The sequence below is a fragment of the Sciurus vulgaris genome, assembly GCF_902686455.1.
Source record: "Sciurus vulgaris genome assembly, chromosome: 4".
In the NCBI taxonomy this organism is placed as follows: domain Eukaryota; kingdom Metazoa; phylum Chordata; class Mammalia; order Rodentia; family Sciuridae; genus Sciurus; species Sciurus vulgaris.
In genome coordinates this window covers 165543143-165565000 of record NC_136464.1, presented here as the reverse complement: position 1 = coordinate 165565000, position 21858 = coordinate 165543143, and the positions used below count along the sequence as shown (strand labels likewise).

Here is a 21858-nt window from a genome sequence, read left to right as displayed (position 1 = left end):
TCCTGAATTCCTCCCTATCACATTGGCCATTGAATTTCAATCCACTTTACTGACTCCCGTCCTCAATTTCAGATGGTAAGTTTGACCAGACCCTAGTCATGAACGCTTGTCTCCTTTTTAGTTACCCTTTCTCCCTGAATTTCATGGGATTACTTGTGATGGATCCACAGATAACTCCTAAACTTTTCTTTCCAATATCTTTCAATTAAGCATGAAAAATCTGATATCCTGTTACTTGTTTTTCTTTGGTAGTTAATTTGGAATTTTTCTCCTGCAAACCTTTAAGATTTTCTCTTTCTGTGAAGTGGCACCACATTCTACCTGGTTTTATATCTTTTTCATTTATTCTCTTCAAGGTTCTCCTGGGAACTGCCATTTGAAGATTTATGATTTTCTTCAGCTCAGTTTTCCCCTTTTATTATTTTATTACTTTCTGTACCTCATTCCCTCTGCCTCCCGAATCTCTCCTAAAAGATAGGAGCACTACCAAACAATATCCTCTCTCTGCTTCAAATTCATCCAGTTCAGCACATCTTCTTCTGATTCTTTTGTCATGACACCTAGGAAAATACTCTAGCTTCATCGATTTGATTTTGAGAAAAAAATATTAAGCTAAGCAGTCCAACTATTACTTTTAGAGAATACATTTTACATTTCAAATATCACTAATTGTCTTTTTTTTTTTGTTTACAATCTGTCTTTGGTTTATGGTTTTCAATTCATTCCTATGAATTTATGATTAGTATTTGATATGCTATACTTATTTTAATTTTTATGTGCACCACCTTAATTCCAATTCTTGAAATAATAATCTTTCCTTTTATAAAGCTTATTGGCCTTTTGCCACAACAATCTTTAGTTGATTCTCAGTTCTCTGCTTGTTTTGTGTATTTTATGCTGAATTCACCTCTTGGTAAATACTAGTTCTGATTATAATAGTTTTGTTGTGAGTTAAATGATTAATCAAATAGCAGATTGTGGTGGAATAAGAGGTGGCTTTTTGCCTTTGTCACCCCTACTTGTTTTTACTGGTGTCTACTTGTTTTTTATAGCATCAGCTGAAAATGCTAACATGGTCTCCCATACTGGTTCTCACTGGTTTTCAATGTAAATGTAGACGGTGATTCTGTCAAATTATCTAACTGCCTAACATTCAGATTCCTCATTATGCCTTTTGGAATCAGTTACCCCTGAGCTTAATACCAACTCTTGGATTTTTTATTAGATGATGGAGAATGAATTCTACCCTCTCTGAAACAAATTCTAATCTGCAGGTTTTGTGTTGTTCCTGCTAATCTTCTTGTTTTTTTCAATCTAAATACATCTGTTCTCTAATCTTAAGAAAATTTTGCATACACGTTATTTGTACTTGTTTGTATCATACAGCTGTATTGGAAATTTTGGGGAATTTCTGTGGGAAGTTGGCTTAACAACAAATATAAGCCAGGATATCTTTTTCATTGGACAGTTTGCTAGTAATTGAAGACAAGGGAAAATGTAAATATGCATGATCAGACAATCATCTTAAACCAAATTACAACCTGATTCCTGAGACCACTGAGAAACATTACTGATTACTTTGTACAGTTAAAACCCATTCCCTTCTCCTTTCTCTCCCTAACACTTCCTCCCTCCCCATGAGGCCAGGTAGGATTATTCTAGGAGCTAAGACATAAAATTTCCATCAGTTTAAGTATATTTTAGAAAGACTTCTTACTACCTCTAGGTCTCTTGTCCTCGGATTCTTCTCACTTTTGCAGAATTCAGATGGCCTAACCATAAAAATCTCTCTTCTACAATTTTTTACAGCATCTTCTAGAAAACGTCTAACCGTGAATTCTTTTTAGGCCCCTCTGAGATGTAAATCTCTACAAAAGCTTCCCATTAATTGTATAACCTAGGACTTTCTTTCTCAAGGACCTGGAAGGCATCCCTCTGAAAAGTAATCAAGGAATATAGCACTCCTTATTTCCCTGTCTCTGTGGGAGGGTAGCAGCTAACTGTGGCAGGCACCTTCACCAAGTTTTAAAATTACCTCCAGTCTTAAAGATAGAAGAAAGGCTATTTTTTCCTGGGTAAGGCCAATTAGCACAGATGGCTTAAGATTCCCCCACCTCCGCCCTACCCCTTAAAATTTCCCCTGCCTTTTATTTCAGGGGAGTTGAGTTCACAGTTCTTCTTCCTTATGTCTTTATTTTAACCAGTCCAGTTTTCGCTCTGACACCAAATCAACTCAAATCATTCTTTCATCAATACTTGGATAGAAAAATGCTTACAAAGAGATGAAAATGCTACAAGATACTCATCAGAAATCTATTCTTTCCTTTTAACATTGGCTATTCTTTGCGAGAAACCATTTGATTATTTTGGGATTGGTGTAATTTCCAGGATAACTTTTCTTATCACAGTTTGTTTTTCTGTACAGGAGGATTGTTTTGCATAAAAAGTAATTTCTTGTTATATTTATTTCAGAACAATTGTTATTTTGCTTATCATTAACCCAATAAAGGTTGGTCCAAATATGGGATAAAGAAATAAGAGAGATGAATTCAATTTATGAGACTACACCTTCATTTTCATGACTAAAAACTAATAATTTTGCATTATCTATGTTCCAGGTCATTTTAGTTGAACTTCCAGTATATGTACATATAAAGATATTACAAATAATTTATTTTCTACAATACAGGTTGGTCATGAACACATCCAGCTCTAAAATAACATGTATAATATGCATGATAGCAAGTGAAATGCTGGTGATAAAAGTACTAATAGGATTTTAGGGATATATAACACTTTACACAAGTTCTGGTACAAAGGCTGAAGTTTCCACTCAAAGACATGATGAATTTAATTAGTTTAAGGTAAGTCTTTGTGTGAGGGGAAGATTTAATTTATACATATGAAGCACTGTTGTCTATAAGAACATTTTGCAGGAGCTAGAGATGTAGCTCCTTGGTAGAACATTTTCCTCCCATGTTTGAGGCCTTGGTTTGATCCTCAACACCAAAAAAAGAAAAAGAAAAAAATTGAGGCAATGTTGGGCTGAATAGGAAAGACACAACACCATAACCATTGAGGGTCAAAACACATCTCTGACCCTCACTAAGATGAATTTAAGTATTATGAGTTTGTGATTATCACTTTATTAATTTGCAAAATAGTTCAGGACAACACTCATTTTTCTGAATTTTTTCAAGGACAAAATAATATTTTATATTTTGAAATTCTGTATAATTAACATGCAGTTTAAACAAGGAGACACTCAATGCATATCAGTTTATTTTCTATCAACCAAATTAAGGACTTATGTAAATTTCTTTACAATAGTACTGGTCTGTAATGCAATATACCTGGAAGATAGGATATATAAAGTGAGATAAATGGAAAAATAGGCTAGTTCTAAGGACTTCTATCACCAGGAAAAGATATTTGGATGTTACCATTATACAGGTAATAGACAACACAATATTTTTTATTGTTTATATTTCTTAACTTGTTTTATATTTCTATTACAGAATAATATTAATCTACCAGAAATAAATATTTCTAAATATTATACATTGTACATATTGCTGGAGGCCGCTGTCCTGTGGGGCCCGCAGTGGTGGCTGGCCTCGCCCTAAGATGGCACCAAGAAGCCCAACTGCAAAGAAAAACAACTTTAAGGAAGTGCTTTCTATTGGCTGACTGATCTGCGCATCCGTGCTTAGCTCGTGATCAGTACATGTCCTCATGGCCCACCATTAAGTCTCCAGGAGCCAAATGCCTGACCCCTTAAGGTGATTGGCTGTTACATCCCATAAAGCTGCGTACTTTGCTCGGCGGAGGGAGGCAGGCAGGCAGCAGCTGTGTGACGAGAGAAGAAGAGAGGCAGAGGCAGCACGACGAGAGAAGAAGAAGAGAGAAGCAGCAGCTGCGCGAGAGAAAAGGAGGAGAGAGCTGCGCGACGAGAGGAAGAAGAAGAAGAAGACGGCGGCGGTGGAGGAGGAAGAAGAACCAGGCACTCAGCTCAGAAGCTCTCCCATAAAAATAAAGACCTTAAAACTTCATCTGAGAGCCAAGACTTCATTGTACTCACTGGACAAGACACATATCTCTATGATTGATATAGTATTTATTAAGAGTATGTTCAGCCATACCAAAACAAGTATTTTTACTGCAATTTATACTATGAATCAACTGAAATAACTTTGAAATTAAATTTAGAACTGTAAAACAAACCTTGCCAAACACAATTATTACTGGTAGTATTATAAGGATGGCACAAACGCACAGAGGTTTTTCTTTTGACTATATTAAAATTTCCTCTTCTCCCAAACTGGCAACTATGGTATTTTTGATGCTTTTCACATTCTTAAATTACTTGAAATCACCACTTTATAATAATTCTGAGTAAGATGACAACATCTTACTTAGAAATACTAGTACACATATTTAGCCTGATTGGTGTGGGAATGTTAGTAAACCTAACATATTAACTTTTACCAGATTGCACAGATGGACCTTTAACCCTTTTTGGATCAACTGTGTTTTGCAAGATTATTTTCCATCAAGCCCTGTCATAAGCTCTTCACAAGCACTTATAGCTCAGGATTCACAACAATCCTGAGAATACAAATGTATCATAATTTCTATATTGAAGATCAGAAGATCAAGCTTGTCGATATTCAGTAAGGTTATCTAAGTTCACAGAAATAATTAGTTTCTCTGGAGTTCATAATTACAAGCCCAATGGCACACTAGAGCTTAGTATGTCTAAGGGGCTTACAGAAAGTTGAATAATAGATACAGTGAAAAAGCAAGTTGAAATAACCAAGAGGAGTTACTTTTCAATAATCAGTTGAAATGGATTCTGTATGGTGACCAAAATAAAAAAAAGTTTTAATCAAAGAGGCAGTGCAGAGCTCACTAAAACCACAAAAAGAAAATTGCATCAATTTTTATCATATATTTATTAATTCCTTTTTTATCAATTCCTTTGTTTTGTTTGTATTTTTCCACCATATACTAGGATTATTGGTAGCACTGCAGAGCTGTGCTAGTTTAGAGGAAACGAAGCACAGCTTCCACAAATCAACACAAAGATGCTGTAAAACAGCATTCAATGTCCTATTTGCAGAATGCTCTTTACCTTTTGACTCCTTTCTTGCCAAACAGAAGCATGTAAATATATTTCTCTCCACCTCACATAAACTTGCACTATTTCTAACAATTAAGATTGAGGACCTATTGTCTTTTTTCCCATGAGAAAAGAATAACATGATAGGATAATACATACTCTTGAAACCTTCCATTCTAGGATAAGAAGTTTGGTTGTTATATCCAAATCTCCAAAACCCATCACAATTATCCTTCTCTGTCACTAAATCTACTTAACTTTATCATACTTTTTAAAATGTATTATGTAAATTTGAAACATAGACCTCATTGATAGTTACATATATACTGAAAGATTATTAGCTTTGGTTTCCTTCCATCAGAAAAATCACAGTCCTGGTTATTATTGCTATCATTGGGTTTTAAATTCCAGCTGTCCCTCGGTAGAAAGAAAATGCAAACTGGCTTAAAGAAAAACATCGATTCAATTCAAATATAAAAATACTAGTTGAAGTAAATATTTTATATGGAATAATTCTGTTTTAGGCTTTTTATTAAAGGTAATTTGACCATTTAATTAAGATATTTTAAAGTAACAAGTATATTTCTTAATGATTTTAAATCACAAATACTTGTAATCAATTATTTTAATTAAAGGCCAAGATTCTCCCAGTTAAGGAAGGATCCATCTAAATATGCAACTCTGCCTTCAAGCTGAATTAACATTTCCATGATTTTATATCATAAGAACTAGATTAAATGAAGCTAGTCAAAGAGGTTAATTAGCTGGAACAAGAGTCCCCAAAATTTCATGTTTTATTATTTCTACTTGGAGGTTGGGCACAACTTAAGTCTTCAAGAACAATATTGATGATAACGATAATATGTGAAACGGCATTGCTTTAGTGAGCTTTTTAATCACTGTGACCAATTCATCAGACAAGAACAACTTAGGGGAGGAAAAGTTTATTTGGGTCTTGTGGTTTCAGAGATCTCAGTCCATAGATGGCCAACTCAATTGCTCTGGGTCCATGATGAGAAAGAACATCATGGAGGAAGGGCCCTGTTGGAAAACCTGTTCAAATCATGATCAGGGAGCAGATAAGGGACTGCAAAAAAGATGCTTCCTTCCAGGGATGCCTGCCCCAGTGACTTACCTCCTCTAGCCATGCCTCCCTTGCCTACAGTTACCTCCCAGCTCATTAGGATGAACTAATTAGGTTTCAGCTCTCACAATTCAATCACTTTACCTCTGAACATGCCCTGGTTAACACAGAAGTTTTTGGTGGGTACCTCACAGCCAAACCATAACACTGTAGTTAGTGATAGGAGTATGAAGAATGGGAAATCATTTTGCCCCTGAAAATTAATTCTCAAGACAATGAAAAGAAATAGATTGATATGCTGGCAAAATGAAAGGCAGGAACAGGCTGGCAAAAAAGAAAGGACAAAGGAGAAAAGGAAAGGTGGGATGGAAGAAAGGAAGGAGAGCTGTTCTACTACATATACAGAGGTACATTACCTGTACGTAACTTTTTTTTTTTTTTTTCCTGCATAGAAGTGAGTCAATGGTTCTGACCCCTAAACAATGAATCTGGATGACTTATTTTATAATGTGAAGAGAGAGATTATTCATATTAAAATCTGACTTTAAATTCAATGCTACATTAAGGCAATAATAATAAAACATTTTATAAAATGAAACCTGATTTTCTATGATCCTGGCTACTACAGAGAGATCATTTGCCTTATAAAATGGAGCATATATTTTAGCTTCCTACATCATCAGGCCTGCTCAATCAGATTAAATACTTAATAACCTGACTTTACTATACTATCATCTCCAAGATCCTGCATAAGCTTCTTCCTCTTCCTGGAGTTATAGTTGCTCCAATCTACTCCTGATTGTTTGAATGATGTCACGCCTTCAGAGGATGGAGCAGGTGCCTGCCTCTTATCTACTCCCACACTATCTTATAAACTCTCTATCTTATCAGTTATCATACTGAATTAAAATTGACTAAGAGAATTGACCATTATCCCTGCTCAATCAGATTGAATACTTAACAACATAAATACTTTTCACCTCCAAGATCCTACATAAGTTACTTCCTCTTCCTGGAAGCTAGAGACTGTGTACCAGCCAGCTTCCATCCTTAGAGTCGGGGGTAACACCTCCCCAATCCCAGCACAATCTAAAGAAATCCGTTTAAGAGAAGACACATCATGCTATTATTTCAAATGAGTATGAACTAAATTGAACACATTCTCTTCTTCCCACAGATTGCTGCTACACTCATAAATGCAAGTTTGCACTCAATCAGAGCTTAGAAGTATGTGTGCATTCGTGCATCTAATACGTATCTGATTCAATTTACATACCACTTTTTCAAGATCGTATAAATTTTCTTCCTCAACATTATTAAACCAATATTAACTAATTTTTTTACCATCTGCTAGGCACCGTGCTTTGTATTAGAAACACAAAGGCATTTAAGACACATCCCAAGTCTTTTTCAGAGGCTTTCAGTTTTGTGGTGAAAAAGGAAAAAAAAAACAAATCAGTAACTACAAATATGTGCTAGGTAAAAATTTTACTTAGTATGCCACAGGAACACAAAAACATTTATAACTAAATTCAACTGGGTTGAGGGGAAGATGAACAAAATTCTATTATGCAAGTAGTTATTTTGAGTTATTAATGAACAATCCAGCAAGATATGAGTACACAATCTGGAAAAAATACGTAGTCTAAAATGTTGTGCTTTTAAAAAAATATTTTAAATCTAACTTATTCTCCTCTTCTCCTAATTAACTTTCTTGAATACATCCTTGAGTTATTTTTCACAGTTGGTATTTTCTGTTTGACTCTTTGCATACTCCCTGAATATCTCTGAAACAAACTGAAAAGTTTCAAACTGGAAGTTTCTTCACTCGAAGAATAATGTGTCTATACACATACAGATATACATATTTCAAGGGGTCTTCACAAATTTTTTTTAAAAATACACATTTTTTTCTAGAAATATGTATATTATATAACCTTGTTTATTTTTGCAAAAATCATTGGTGCTGTTTTGAGTACAGAACTATCTTTTGTAGCCTATTCATTAGAACATGGTCAAAATCTTTGTACTTAAGCCAATTTCTACTTTCTGAGAGAACTTCTTTCCAGTTTTCTTGAATTTATATATATTGTCAGGATTTAAAATTCTGTGAATTCTGTGAACTTATTTACTTATTTTACCTTGTTCTATCAATTTTTTAAAGAGCTGTGGGGAAAGCTGTCACTAAGATTGCATTTTTATATTAGTGAAGCTTTAGTAAGTTCATTTCCAATTGTTTAAATGAAAACTGAAAGAATATATACATATATAAAGAATATATATATACACACACACACACATATATATATATATATATATATATATATATATATATATATATATACAGAGAGAGGGGGAGAGAGAGAGAGAGATTACCCATATTTGGTTCATCATTCTAGAGTGGGTTTTATAAAAAAGTTCAATTAATAAGTAAGCACTCTTTATGACAATTAAACATTTATATAAAGGATAGCAAACTACCCACATCATTCCATGAGGCTAGCATAACCTGAATATAAATCTTGAATTAGGATAGCAATTTTCTTAAAAGGCAGAAGTTTATGTAAACTGATTCATTCTGAAATCAAATTAATAATTTTATTTCATCATTATATAAATAAAAGTTACATCTTCACAATTTAGTTGTATAAACTTGGATAAATTACTTAAACTCCTAAAGAGTCTCTTTCCTAGCAATATATTACATAAAAATTTGCCTTTCAAATATCTATCCTTCATTACCCATTTCCTAGACCTTGAATAAGGCCTGTAAGGCTCATTTTTATATTCTGTGACTACAGGTAAGGAACTTAAGACAACATGCTGAATAAGCATAAACACCCAACAGGGAATGGACCATAAAAGTCTTATGAAATTATGATATGAAATCGAACATAAAGATCTAAGGGCACTGGATCTGGGTAATCACATAAAGATCTAAGGGCAGTGGATCTGGGTAATCACGTACATCCAGAGCTGGGGGAAGGGTAAGTTACAGTAAAGGCCATGGCAATACAGAGAATATTAAAGCAGAAATCCATGCACTCCATAAATAAAAAATTGGGATAAATCTTTATGCTTTGTCATTTCCTTATTTACTCCTATATGAGTTCATACTCTATTTCCTATTTTTATATTCCACGTGATGCATTTAAATATTTTCAGTATAAATTATCATCTTAAGTTAAATGCTAATTTGACAGTTTTACTTTGCCTTGAAATAAAACTATGACCAATCTAATAGTGAACCTGAACATACAGGGTCATTGATGTAATAAGTATGGGATATACCAAAAATTCAGTGAATATTATTGAAGTATATATGCCTTGAATAATGTAAATACACTAATTCAAAGAATATATGTTGCACTCAAGAAATCAGAGTGGTTGCACAGTATCAGGAGGTAGTAATAGCAGCAGAGAGAAGCAATTGGCTCCTGCATGTATTTTGAAGACAATACCATGGTTACTTCCAAATGCACTGCAGAGTGGTTATTAAAGATGCAAAAGGATAAAGAAAATGAGTTGGAAGGATATTGCTGTTATTAAATTAGCTGAAACTTTGGGAAGGGGTTCCTTTGGGATTGAAAGAAAAGTTGAGTTACCCTTGCAGAAACTTTGATGTTTAGAGAAATTTCAGTAGAAATATTTAGCAAAGATTTGTATGAAGTTGGAGTGTAAATAAAATGTGTAGCTGGAGATACTAATGATCTAATTGCTGGTTCATAAATAGTAAGCATGAAACTAGATGAGATCAACAAATGAGAAAACGCAGGTACAGAAGATTAGAGGAACAAATACAGGCCTCAGAGTTCTCCAAGATCAACACTTAACAAAATCAGAGTAGACAATATGAATAGAAAGCAAGAGACAGTGGTATTTTCATACAGATATCAATGTTGTGGTGAGAAAACTGAACATAGAGTCATTTCATTTTTCAAGAATAAAATATAACATTAACTATACTCATATATAGTTGAGTATATAGTTGCTGTATAGTAGATCAGTTGCACTTATTTTTCCTGTGTCCTTTGACTAACATTTTTCCTATCTCCTCCCCTTAATCATTAGAGAGAAAAATAATAAAACCTACTCTAATAAAACATAGAGAACCATATTTATTTTCATAAAAAAGATCCAGAAATTAAGATGTCAGGTATTTGATTAAAAGCTAAAAAAAAATTCCAGTTTATATAAATTTGTAAAACTTCCCAAATAATCTTACGTGCACCAGGAATTATAATCTCATCACAAATATATGGAACGCTGGAGGAAGTTTTTTTGTTTTTGTTTTTGTTTTTGTTTTTTAGATTCTGGACAACATGCCTTGCAGGACTGTGATACCTGAGGGGCTGAGAAGAGACAGAGAGAGATCAACCTTAATATTGCTGTAGGTTATTGCAGGAGTCACTTTTAAAGTGCCAACAAAGGTGGTGTGAAATCAGAGTCTAGTAGTCTTGCTGAGATAAGGAGACAGATACTGGAGTTTGGAAAAGCCAAGGTGGCTATTATTTATTTGTGTAGCAGCATACCAGAGCTGAAGGGGTTGCACATAGATAACAAAAAAAGGCCTAGTGAACCCTCCCCTTAAGAATTTGGCAGACAATCTTTGCATGAATGAACTAAAATGCCAAAGCCAAAAAACCCACTGGAAAACAGTTGATTGAACAATTCTACAATTCATACAGAGCTGGGAACTGTTTGCATTTCCACTAAGGAGAATTCAGAGACCTCATAATGCACAGGACATTAGGTAGAATATACAGAACAACTGTGTTTTAGTAGTGGGACTATATTAGCATCAGGGAATGATCAGCCTTCACACAAACCTGGATGCAAATTGATCCCAAGTAACTTAACTTGTAACTTACCCTATATTGTTATATTATTATTCATATATAATAAATGCATAATTATTATATGATAAATGAACAATAAAATATCTAAAATATTATTAAGCTGGATAAGATTATCATAGATTATATATTGCAGAAGAAAATAAATATCAATGTACTTAAAGATAGTAATAAAAAGTAAAGTAAAATAGAGAAAGAGCCAGACACTGAAAAATCAGCAGAGCATCAGTAATCTGAGGAATAAAAGTTAGCAGTCAACGGATATGTAATAAGAACACTGGGAAATGTGTAAGGTATGCAGGAAATGATACTTGAAGAACTACTGGCAGAATATTATATGAAGTTGACGAAATCTAGAAATCAACAGATACAATAATGGATGGTAAGCATAGTAAACAAAAAAAATCAAAGCACATCATAATAAAATTATTGAATGCAAGTAATGGGGAATAATCTTAATAGCAGTGAGAGAAAATAGGCTCTATAGAGAGGAACAATGGTATATCCTGACACTCAAATTTTATCAATAACTCTTCAAGACAGAAAAACAATAACATGAAAGAGAAGAAACTATTGTCAATTCAGAATTCTAAACAGAGTAAAAGTACATATATATGTGTTTTTTTAATTTTAATTTTTTTATTTTTACAGACTGCATTTTGATTCATTATACACAAATGAGGTACATCATTTCCTTTCTATGGTTGTGCACAATGTAGATTCATACCATTTGTGTAAGATAAAAGCAAAATAAAATCTTACTCAGAATGAGAATGTATTGCCAATAGAAATGCATGTAAGAAGAGTCAAAGGAATTTTTCCAGGGTGAAGTGAAAAGATACTCTCAGGGGACTGAGATATACACAGTGGAACAGAGGGTCAGAGAAAGTGATATGGATAAATAGAAAATATTGTTTCTCATTTATAATCATTTTTAAGCAATCAACTGAAACAAAATTACCAGTGATGCTCTGTGAGGATTTTAATACAAGCAGAAGAAAGTGGATAATTAGTACACATGACAGGAGGAAGTAGAAGTTCACTGATTTAAGATGATTATGCTTGAACAGAACTGCTTTCATATCACTGGGTGGTATATTATACATCTTAGATAAGAACTTCATTTTGGGTTAGATAATTCATTGTTAGAGGAAACTACTATTTGCCTTGCAAGATGATGAACAGAATCACCTGCCTCCACCTAAGTATGCCAATTACATACATACTGCCCATCGAACATAACAACCTGAAACTGCTACAGACATTGACAAACATACCTCAGCTGCAATATCAGCAAGGTATAAATGAAGAAGGCATAGCTAATGAACAAACAAAAAAGGTAATATACCACGCAAGAAAATAATGCTATTCCAAAGGAAAGCAAGAAGTTTTTTGTTGTTTTTGGGGTTTTTTTGTTTGTTTGTTTGTTTCTGTTAAAGAAATAAGAGAACAAATAGAAAAACAAACAGCAAGGCAATGGCTTCAAACCCAATCTGAAAGTACCTTAAATGTAAATGAGCTAAACACTCCAAATAAAGAAAAAGAAAAACTCAACTGGATAACATAGCAAGATTCACACATATAATTTTTATCATAATCCACTTTCAAAATAAATATCAGACAGATGCAGATAAGTTAAAGCACAAGGATGGATAACTGCATATCACATAAGCATTATCACAAGCCACTGGTTATATTAAAAGAAATAAGTAGATTTCTAAGTTAGGAATATCACTAAGAATAGAGAGATTTCTATAAGGCATTAGAATGATCATAAAGGAATCATATGAAGCACTCTATTAATCTGTTCAATCACATACATCAGAGATAAAATGGAAAAATTCTTAAAAAGACACAACTTACTAAAGTTTATTCAAGAAGAATTAGATTAGATGTAAACAGTCAAGTAACCTCTTCATAATATAAAATTCAGAACTAGTTGACATCACTGATAAGAGTTAACAAAGATATAAGAAAGAAATATTAATTCTTCAAAGAATCGTTCAGAATTAGGAGGACATGCTATGTGAAATTTTAAGTCCATCACATGGTAATTAAAAAACTACACATAAATTCATATTCATTATAAATGTGATGCAACAATACTTAAAATCTTAGAAAACAAAGTCCATCAATGTGTAAAAAGAATTAAAAATCAAGGTGGATTTATTCCAGCCTGAATCAACATCTGAAAATTAATAAATGCAATTAACAATATCAATTGACTAGATAAGTTTAAAAACATGCCTGTCTCAATATAGTTGGAGGAAAAGAAACTGACAAATTTGTGCCAATTCACAATTTAAAATAATCCATATATTGCCCAGCAAGAAACTTTCACATCTGATAAAGGACTTCCACACAAAACTTATATTTAACCTTATTTGATACTTATTGTTGTTGGACTATTTCTTTCTGTCATCAACTTAAGAAAAAGAATAAAGCAAATATCCTCTCCAGGTCTATTAGGAGAATGAGAAATAAAAGTCATAACAATTATCTGCTTATGAATTAGATGAATGGATATTGTAACAATTGCATTCTTTACCTAAATTTATTTACTGATTCAACACAAACTTAATCAAAATAGGTATTTATTTTTAAGAAAGTGATGGGCTAATTGTAAAATTTATTTAGAAAATCAAGTAACCTAATATATTTAAAACAATTTTGAAAAAAATCATAGTTTGAAGTTTTACTGTGATTTTAAAATTTACCCTGAATCTACAGTTATCAAAACACTGTGGTATTGGAATAAAGATAAACGTAAAGATCATTGTATGGATCAGAGATCAAAAAATAGACTCTCATATATATGGCCAATAAACTGTTTTTATTAAGGAACTAATGTAAAGTTGAAAAGACAATCATTCTAAGAAATTGTGTGCAGCAGCTTTAGATCCACTATAAAATTTAAAAAAAAAAATCAACATTTAGCCTAGAGTTCATACACATATTAATGTGAATTTGGTCATAGAGACTTTCATTATTTTATCAATTTGCAAAATTTTCCTATGTCTTATGAATATCACACCTCTTCTATACTTCAAATATCTTCAAATATTTTCTTTTCTGACAACTAGGTAGACTTTTATGAATTTGACATCCAAAAAATTAAATGTATGCATAATAAAATTACTTGTATTTCTTTTTAGAAAAGCTAAAATTTCTGTTTTAACCCATTTTCTTCCATTTTCCCAGAGGCAGAACACCCATAAAAACTTAAAAACGGTATATAATTATTTATACCGGTATGTAATTATTTGATAATAATAATATGAACATAATTGTTATAATATTAATATAATATATACATATGCATTAGATTATGATTTCCAACCTATAAATGCAACCATTAAGTTTCATTTTAATACTTGTGAATTTGCAAACTTGAGAGTTAATGATAAACAAAGTAGTCACTCCCAAACTTACTGTTATTTAGGAATATTGCTAGATATTTTTTAAACTTTTTTCTTTCTGCTCTTCAATTTTAACATTTGAGTGTCCAATCCATCTGAATTATATGTTCTGTTATATAAGCTTCCAACTTTGTTTATTTCCAAATTGGTATTCAGGAGTTCCTCTGTGTATGTATAAACAATCACATCTTTACCAATGAACTATTTTTACAAATTATATTCCCATATATATTTGGATCACTTTCTGTGATTGACTTATTTTCCCATTTGTTACTGTTGAATGTCTTTGGAGTCATTATTTTTCATTACTTGATATATGAAGATCAGGTCTAGGTTTATAGTATCTTAAACAAAAGCAAACTTTTCATTTTATATCATTGAGTACTGTGGTTCAATTCAGTATTTTATGCAAAATTCAATTATTCGAACTCACAATTTATATATTCTATTGAAATAAAAAAATAATTCAGACTCTATCTGAAAAAAATGAGCAAATATCTAGTTAGCATCAATGTATGACATTTATCAAAATTACCATTTATATAACTGGGTATTATATGCATTTATCTGCCTATGCTGTTGAAGTAAGTACTTGCAAAATGATTTGAAAAGTCAATGAAAGCCTTTCTATTACAATGAAGTATAAATATGGGATAGAAATAATAAATAAGATAGATGATACCCATAACACTATAGTAAAGAAAAAATAAGGGGTTGGTAATGTGGCTTGAAGGATAAGTTATTCAAAAGCTAATGTAAGACATATACAATATATATTTGATTTTAAGGACGGCGTTTCCCTGCTCATTTTGGTGGCACAGAGTTTATGATCGTGTACATACCTGACTGAAATTTGAGCCAAAGAATGGTTCATAAACTAGATAATGTATCCTTGAATAAGATAGTCAATTGATATTAATCTTATTCTCTCGTATTAAGAAACTTTAGTGTTCATTTCCTTTTGTTTCAGCACATTTACTCTATTCTTGCTGAGTGATAAACTGCCAAAGAATAGAACATAATAACTTAATAATAATTTTTAAATCTTTTGAGAAGCTACAATCCACTATTTTTGAAAAGAGACAAATGGACGATAAGGGAAAATCTACTGAGTGAGGGTGGGAATCAGGAATATCAGAAGCCACAAGGTAGAATCAAAACAGATCATACTACTAAAAAATAATTTTCTTTGCCAGTTTTTTCAATCACAAAAATGCTTTAGGTACATTATTTGCAGTGGTTATTTTTTTTTCAGTAATCTTTCCAGTATTTCAAATTCCATCTTATGTTCTCTTTTTGATATTTTTGTAATTCTGGCATTTCAAAAACCATAGCAGATGATGGACAAATCTAATGTTGCCCTGTCTTCATAAACCAGTATGATTTAGAGTAATGAAGATGCACACGTTTTAAATAACATTTAAATTAGTTTGGTTTTACACAGAGAAATGACAACTGAACAAATTTAACTATATTTAAGTCATAGTAAATCTATTCCAGCAAAATTTTTTTGTAGTTCTTTAATTTTCAAGAATTTTAGGACTTTAAGTGATATGACACAGAGGATGTTTCATTAAATAAAGAGGTTTCAGTATGTGAGGTCTCTCAACTATAAGGAAGTCATGACACTCATGGAAATTTCAAGCAAATTTTGGGTTTTGGGTGGGCATTTTATGAAATTTCATATTTTTTTCTTATGTTTTTCACAAAGTTGCCATATCTCGGATTCATGTTTCAGACGAGTCACATCTGGATTGTGTTAAGTCATCATGTCTTTTTAGGACCTTCAGGGTTATAATAGCTTAGTAGGTTTTCCTTATTTTTGATGATCTTGACACTTTGAGAAGTACTGATCAGATGTTTCTAGAAAGTAACACAATATGGATTTTTTTTCCTCATGGTAATACAGCAATTATGGCTTTTGGACAAAATAATCACAAATGAAAAGCTAATATTATCACATCATATCAAGGAAACATGCTAGTAACTGACTTGAATGTAACATGATCACTTAGCTGAGGGAGTGTTGGCCAGGTTTCTACCCCATAAACACCTTATTTTTAAACTTCAATTTTTGGAAGTAAGGTGCTTCAAATAACCCATTCTTAAGGGATGGAGAATTATATTTCACACCTCATTGAGGAAGTGGGTAGCTACATAAACTATAGCCATTCCTCTGGTTTCTGGAAATTGTGGATACCAAAATCTAAGACATTCAAGCCCCTTTCTCTAAATGACATAGCATTTACATGTAACCTACACACATCCCCTTGCATGTTTTTAAACCATCTCTAGATTACTCATAATAACTAATATAATGCAAATACTATAGTTGTTCATTTATGAGGCTATTTTTTTCCTTAGGGAATAAAACAAAAATAATCCATACATGTTCAGTAATGGTACATTTTTTTTTTCTTGAATATTTTCAATCCATGTTGGTGGAGCAGATGCGGAATCCACAGATATATGAAATACATGAAATTCGATATAGAAAATTAGCTATTCTCCAATTAATCTGTACAATCATTTATTTATTTCAATCTAGAAATACTAGGTAGTCATAGTTTGGGTTATAATCTAATACTGTATTATTACTGAAACCTATCCAGCTTTGGTCAGTGAGAGCTCTTTCAGTTATTTTCTCTTACCCTTTGACATACCTCCATCAGTGGATTTCAACATTGTTACTTACTAATATAAGATGCTTGAGACTCATCTTTGATACTCTATAGTCCTGCCTTAAACTCAGAGATCTCTCAAGTATAGCACTGGTCATTTTTATTGGAGAGTGGTATTGTAAACCAAGATCAGAGCGTTGGGTGTATTCATTGTTACTGGGGCATTGTTGCTTTCAGGTTCTCTCTGTGAACACGATAAGGAAATATCCCAATGTACACTAACCCACGTATACAGAAATTCATAATTATTTATCTGCCTATTTTCATCTATTTTATGCTAAACATGAATTCATATTGATGACTCCCAATCTACTCCAGTAACAAATGGTTCATTCTAGTCTCTCCCATTGCTATCTTTAGTTTTTGCTTCTTATAATAAGAAACATGGAACCCACCTTGCTTTCATCTCATTTGTTCAATATGAGTATACACACACAGAGGTTGCAGTGTTACAAACTCATATAGAGTATACTTTTAAGTGAAAGTTTGTACATAGTGCAGTATCAGTTTCTATAAAAGTATAGTCCTCATTTCACTCAACTTGGAAAAGTTTTCGTTTTTATGTTTTGTTCTAGAAAGTTGATCTATCTCAATGTTTATGCTATCGTTTGTCCTATCTATAATTAAAGGCAGATTTGATGGACAATATATAAAATCACCTTTGTAGAACACAGATATTTTTAAGTATATCATACTATTATTGGAGGATTTATTCAATAGAGTACTATTATTTATTTCATGCTGCAGTAGCATCATCAGTTAGTAGATGATCAACTAAGAAAATATGAGAAATTCAGTATGGGAAACTCAAATTAATGAACACGTGATAACATATTTTGCTACTATTATCTCCCAAGCTCTCAAATTCTCTTAAATAAAAGCAATTTGAAATTCATATTTAATACTATCATCAATAATACTACTTTGTGTGTACATGAATAGAAAACTACAGCCAGAATCGACTCTCTTCTACTCTTAAACATAATTGTGATATTTAGTTTTATGCTTCAATTTATTGGACTAAGAAATGTGCAAATAATTGGTAAGACACAACTGTACTTCTGGGTGTGTCTTTAAGGGTGTTTCTGGAAAAGATGAGTATTTGAATCAATAAATCAAGTAATGAATATCACCCTCTACTATGTGAAATCCATTCCATTCAGGGCCTGATTAGAAGAAAGAAGCAAAGGAAGGTCAAACTCACTATGAAATGGGACACCCATCTTTTCTTGTTCTTGGATAGTGACACTCCTGGTTCTCAGGCATTCAACTAAATTACATCCCAGGCTTTCCTGATTCCCCTTCTAAAAGACAACAGGTCATAGAACTTCACAGCCTCTGTAATAACAATCACACGATCTAGTTCCTATAATTAATAAGTGAATGAATAAGTACATGTACACACACACATCTATTCTTTCCCTCTGGAGATGGTAATACAATAACTAACTCAAACTCTGGAGAATATACTTGCTGACTTATAGGTCATGAGGTCTGTTTTTATATTCAGTAAGTTTATGAATGGAACCTTCTTATCAAGTGATCTATATAATTACTATCCTCAGGCCAGAATCTGTTAAATGATTGGAGCCTCTTCAAGGACTAAATATATAATATATGGATTTATAGCTTTATTTCAGTAATTTAACAGCAAGAGTAAATATTTAATAAAATTTGAAATACTAAAAAAAGAAAAAAAAAAAGTCTGCCTTGGAAGTAGAAATGCAAAGAAATGAAGTCCAGAAATTTGGGGCCATTAAAAAGGCAGATGATTCTTTACACCAAAGAGCAAATTATAAAGCTATGTATGTTATAAAATTAAAATCCCTAACTGGTTGCCCTTGAAACAAGGACCCAATTAACTTTATAGCCTTCAGTCCATTGCTAAAATCTCAAAATGATTAAATTGATCAAAATGAAGGTGTGGTATCCAGCCTCACCTTTTAATTATGTCATATGGTCCAAGGAACTGGACTTTAGATTCCCACCCAAACCTGAATAGAAATTAAGACAATGAAATTGAAATTCAAGCTGTCTGGGAACCCTGGAGGATACTGACACTCAAGATTACTCTGGAGCCAAAACTATGTTTTTTATAATGCTGAGATGGTATCTGTCTCTTCCACTGTGCTTATATTTTCACACCTGGCATAAAACCAATGGTGAATAAAGCTTCCAATGTTTTAGCATGAACCAAGGTACTGTCTGGAAGCTGTGAATTCTTCACTGCCAAGGACTTTCAGAAGAACAGACAAACAGAAAAGCAATTTTAATTAACAGTGTTCTTGGTAAAACATTAAAATGATTGATGTAATTAAACCTTGAACCTGGTTCTCACATGTTTTTAAAATCTTCAGTGACAAAACAGGAAGTGCACATAAAACATGTTGACATGGATTGGGAAAACAGAATTGAAAACAAGAACTTTCCCTAACAGAAAACTTCTCCATGAAGGCTGTAGAGTGGGAAAACTGCCTTCTTAATGAATATACATTAAACCAGAATGAGATGCACATCACAGGCAATCGCTAGGATATTGCAAAGACAGAAAAAAAAAATCACTCTTTTATACCGTCAAGTGTGCAACTGTTACATTCTTGTTCTTAAAATAACCAGAGCCCAAGAGAAAGGACTTGACTACACCATTTTTTAAACACAATTTGTCTTAAACTCACCTAGTAATTGGGGTGATCATCTATGTTAGTAATATTGATTTTATTCAATGGGGAAATAAATGTCTATTTTTATGGCAGTTAAGTTTTGTAGTTGGTAGCAAGGCAACCAGCAGCATTAATTTTCTACCTTTCTCACAGGCACTCTCTCAGAAACTGAGAGGGAGGGGTGTAATTGTCCTTGGACATTTACATTTGGAAGAGATGATTGTCAGGTCCTTGAGAAAGATTTTCCTATCGCATAAAACTGACTATGGATTGTTGAGAGATTTCATACTTTTCAAAAACACAGAAAAGAAACTCAAGAGGTTTTTCAAATAAATGCTCTGGGTGAGAGAAGTCTATAACAGGAAGAGTTAAGCTTCATTATTTTAAATTTTTGTTGAGTCCCAAGTCAAACTAGAAGTTTTTCATGGGATATCATTTTCATTCCAATGACCAACTAACTGGCCAACAAAGGTCATGCACATTGTGGCATTTGTCTAACATTTTCTCAAAGATGAGTTAGTTACTTCAGCTGGTCACACCGAGGCAGGAAACTGATAGTATCTGTTGCCAATGATTCAACTCAAGCTTTCCATCAATATTAAGATTTAGAGAAACGTGTATCTTCTTTCATGCTTGACACTTTTTTAAAATGTTCTTCTGACCATATCATCTATAATAACAAATGTAATTTTTTATTCTTTGTAATAAAATGTGCCAACGTTGAAAATAATTGCTGGACAAAGTGAAACTATACTTTCCAAATGTCCACATTATGTTATAAAATCATGGGTGAGTAGAGGATCCATTTGCAGTATAAAACAGATCAATGGATTTTAGAACAACAGAATTCAGTTTCTGTAATTTAAAATTCCCCATTGCAACAAAACTTAAAAAAAAAAAAAACTACCACTTGTTCAGTATTTGTGTAGTAGCAACAAACACTATCCACAAGTATATGAAAATAACCATTAAAATACTCCTCTCTTTTTTAACTATCTGTGTGAGGCTGAATTTTCTTCCTATACTTCAACAAAGACAACATATCACAGAAGAAAAAGGCATATCAAAAACCACAATCCCCTGTGTTCTCTTAAGCTGGGTTTTAGAGAGATTTGCATTCTATGAACTAAACTATCACTTTTGTTTTCAAAAATATAGTTACATTTTATGAAAACACTATGTCCATTAACACAAGGCATTTATTATTTTTAAGTGAATTAAACACATAATATTTATGTTTGACAAGTATAGGCAGAGATAGCTCAGATAAACAAAGCTCTTCAAACTTTTTTTAGGAAACATGGTTCTTAAGGGCAAAAAGTGTGAAAATACTGCTATAGAGAAACAAGAGAGGCACAGTCATAAGAAAGCATATATGTAACTATCCTGGAAACCATGTCTTCAGAAAACAGGGGAGTGGTTACCAGTATATACAGCTGACTGCTCTTAAAGAAAGAATACTAGATTCTCAGAAGTATCTGCTTCTAAAACAACAAAAATAAACAAAACTGACTTACAGGGCGTTGTGATGGTTAAAATCGTTAAAATGCCTCCTGGGCCACCAATCACTCTTGAAAATGAAAGAACTAATAAGCCATGCAGTCTGCAAAGTTCAGGCAATAAACCAGCTTTCAAAGTTGTCAGGACAGGGTGGAGAGGAGATCATTTCTAAGAGACTTGACTTTGAGCCTACAGAGAAAACTGAACCAACACTGATTTCACATCTATTGGCTGTCAACAAACAATTTCAGCCTCTTTATGTAAGTAATTAAAATAAAAGAAGTAACTTGCTTAATATCACAAGGGCTGGAAATTGTGGAGGAAGCTATGTCATCCAGTAAAGTCTTTTCCAATTAAAATACACTACTTCATTCATTCAGGTAGTACTTATTTTGTGTATTTCCACTGGCTACTGTGACACTATGTTTGAAACTATAATTACAAAAAAGTAATGATAGTCTGACTTACATTTCCCCCTCCTAAGTGTATAGTCTCATAAGGAGGTAAGACAGTACCTGAATTTTTATTATACGAAA

General features: G+C 32.7%; 1 long non-coding RNA gene across 5 annotated transcripts in view; it reads right to left on the bottom strand.

Annotated features, from left to right (window-relative positions):
* LOC306660145 overlaps positions 1-21858 on the bottom strand; it is a 174825-nt gene that overhangs the window by 131453 nt on the left and 21514 nt on the right. For all 5 annotated transcript variants that reach the window (XR_013763566.1, XR_013763567.1, XR_013763568.1 and 2 more), the window contains exon 2: positions 10432-10550. This is a non-coding gene — a long non-coding RNA (uncharacterized lncRNA). The remainder of the gene's footprint in view (positions 1-10431; positions 10551-21858) is intronic.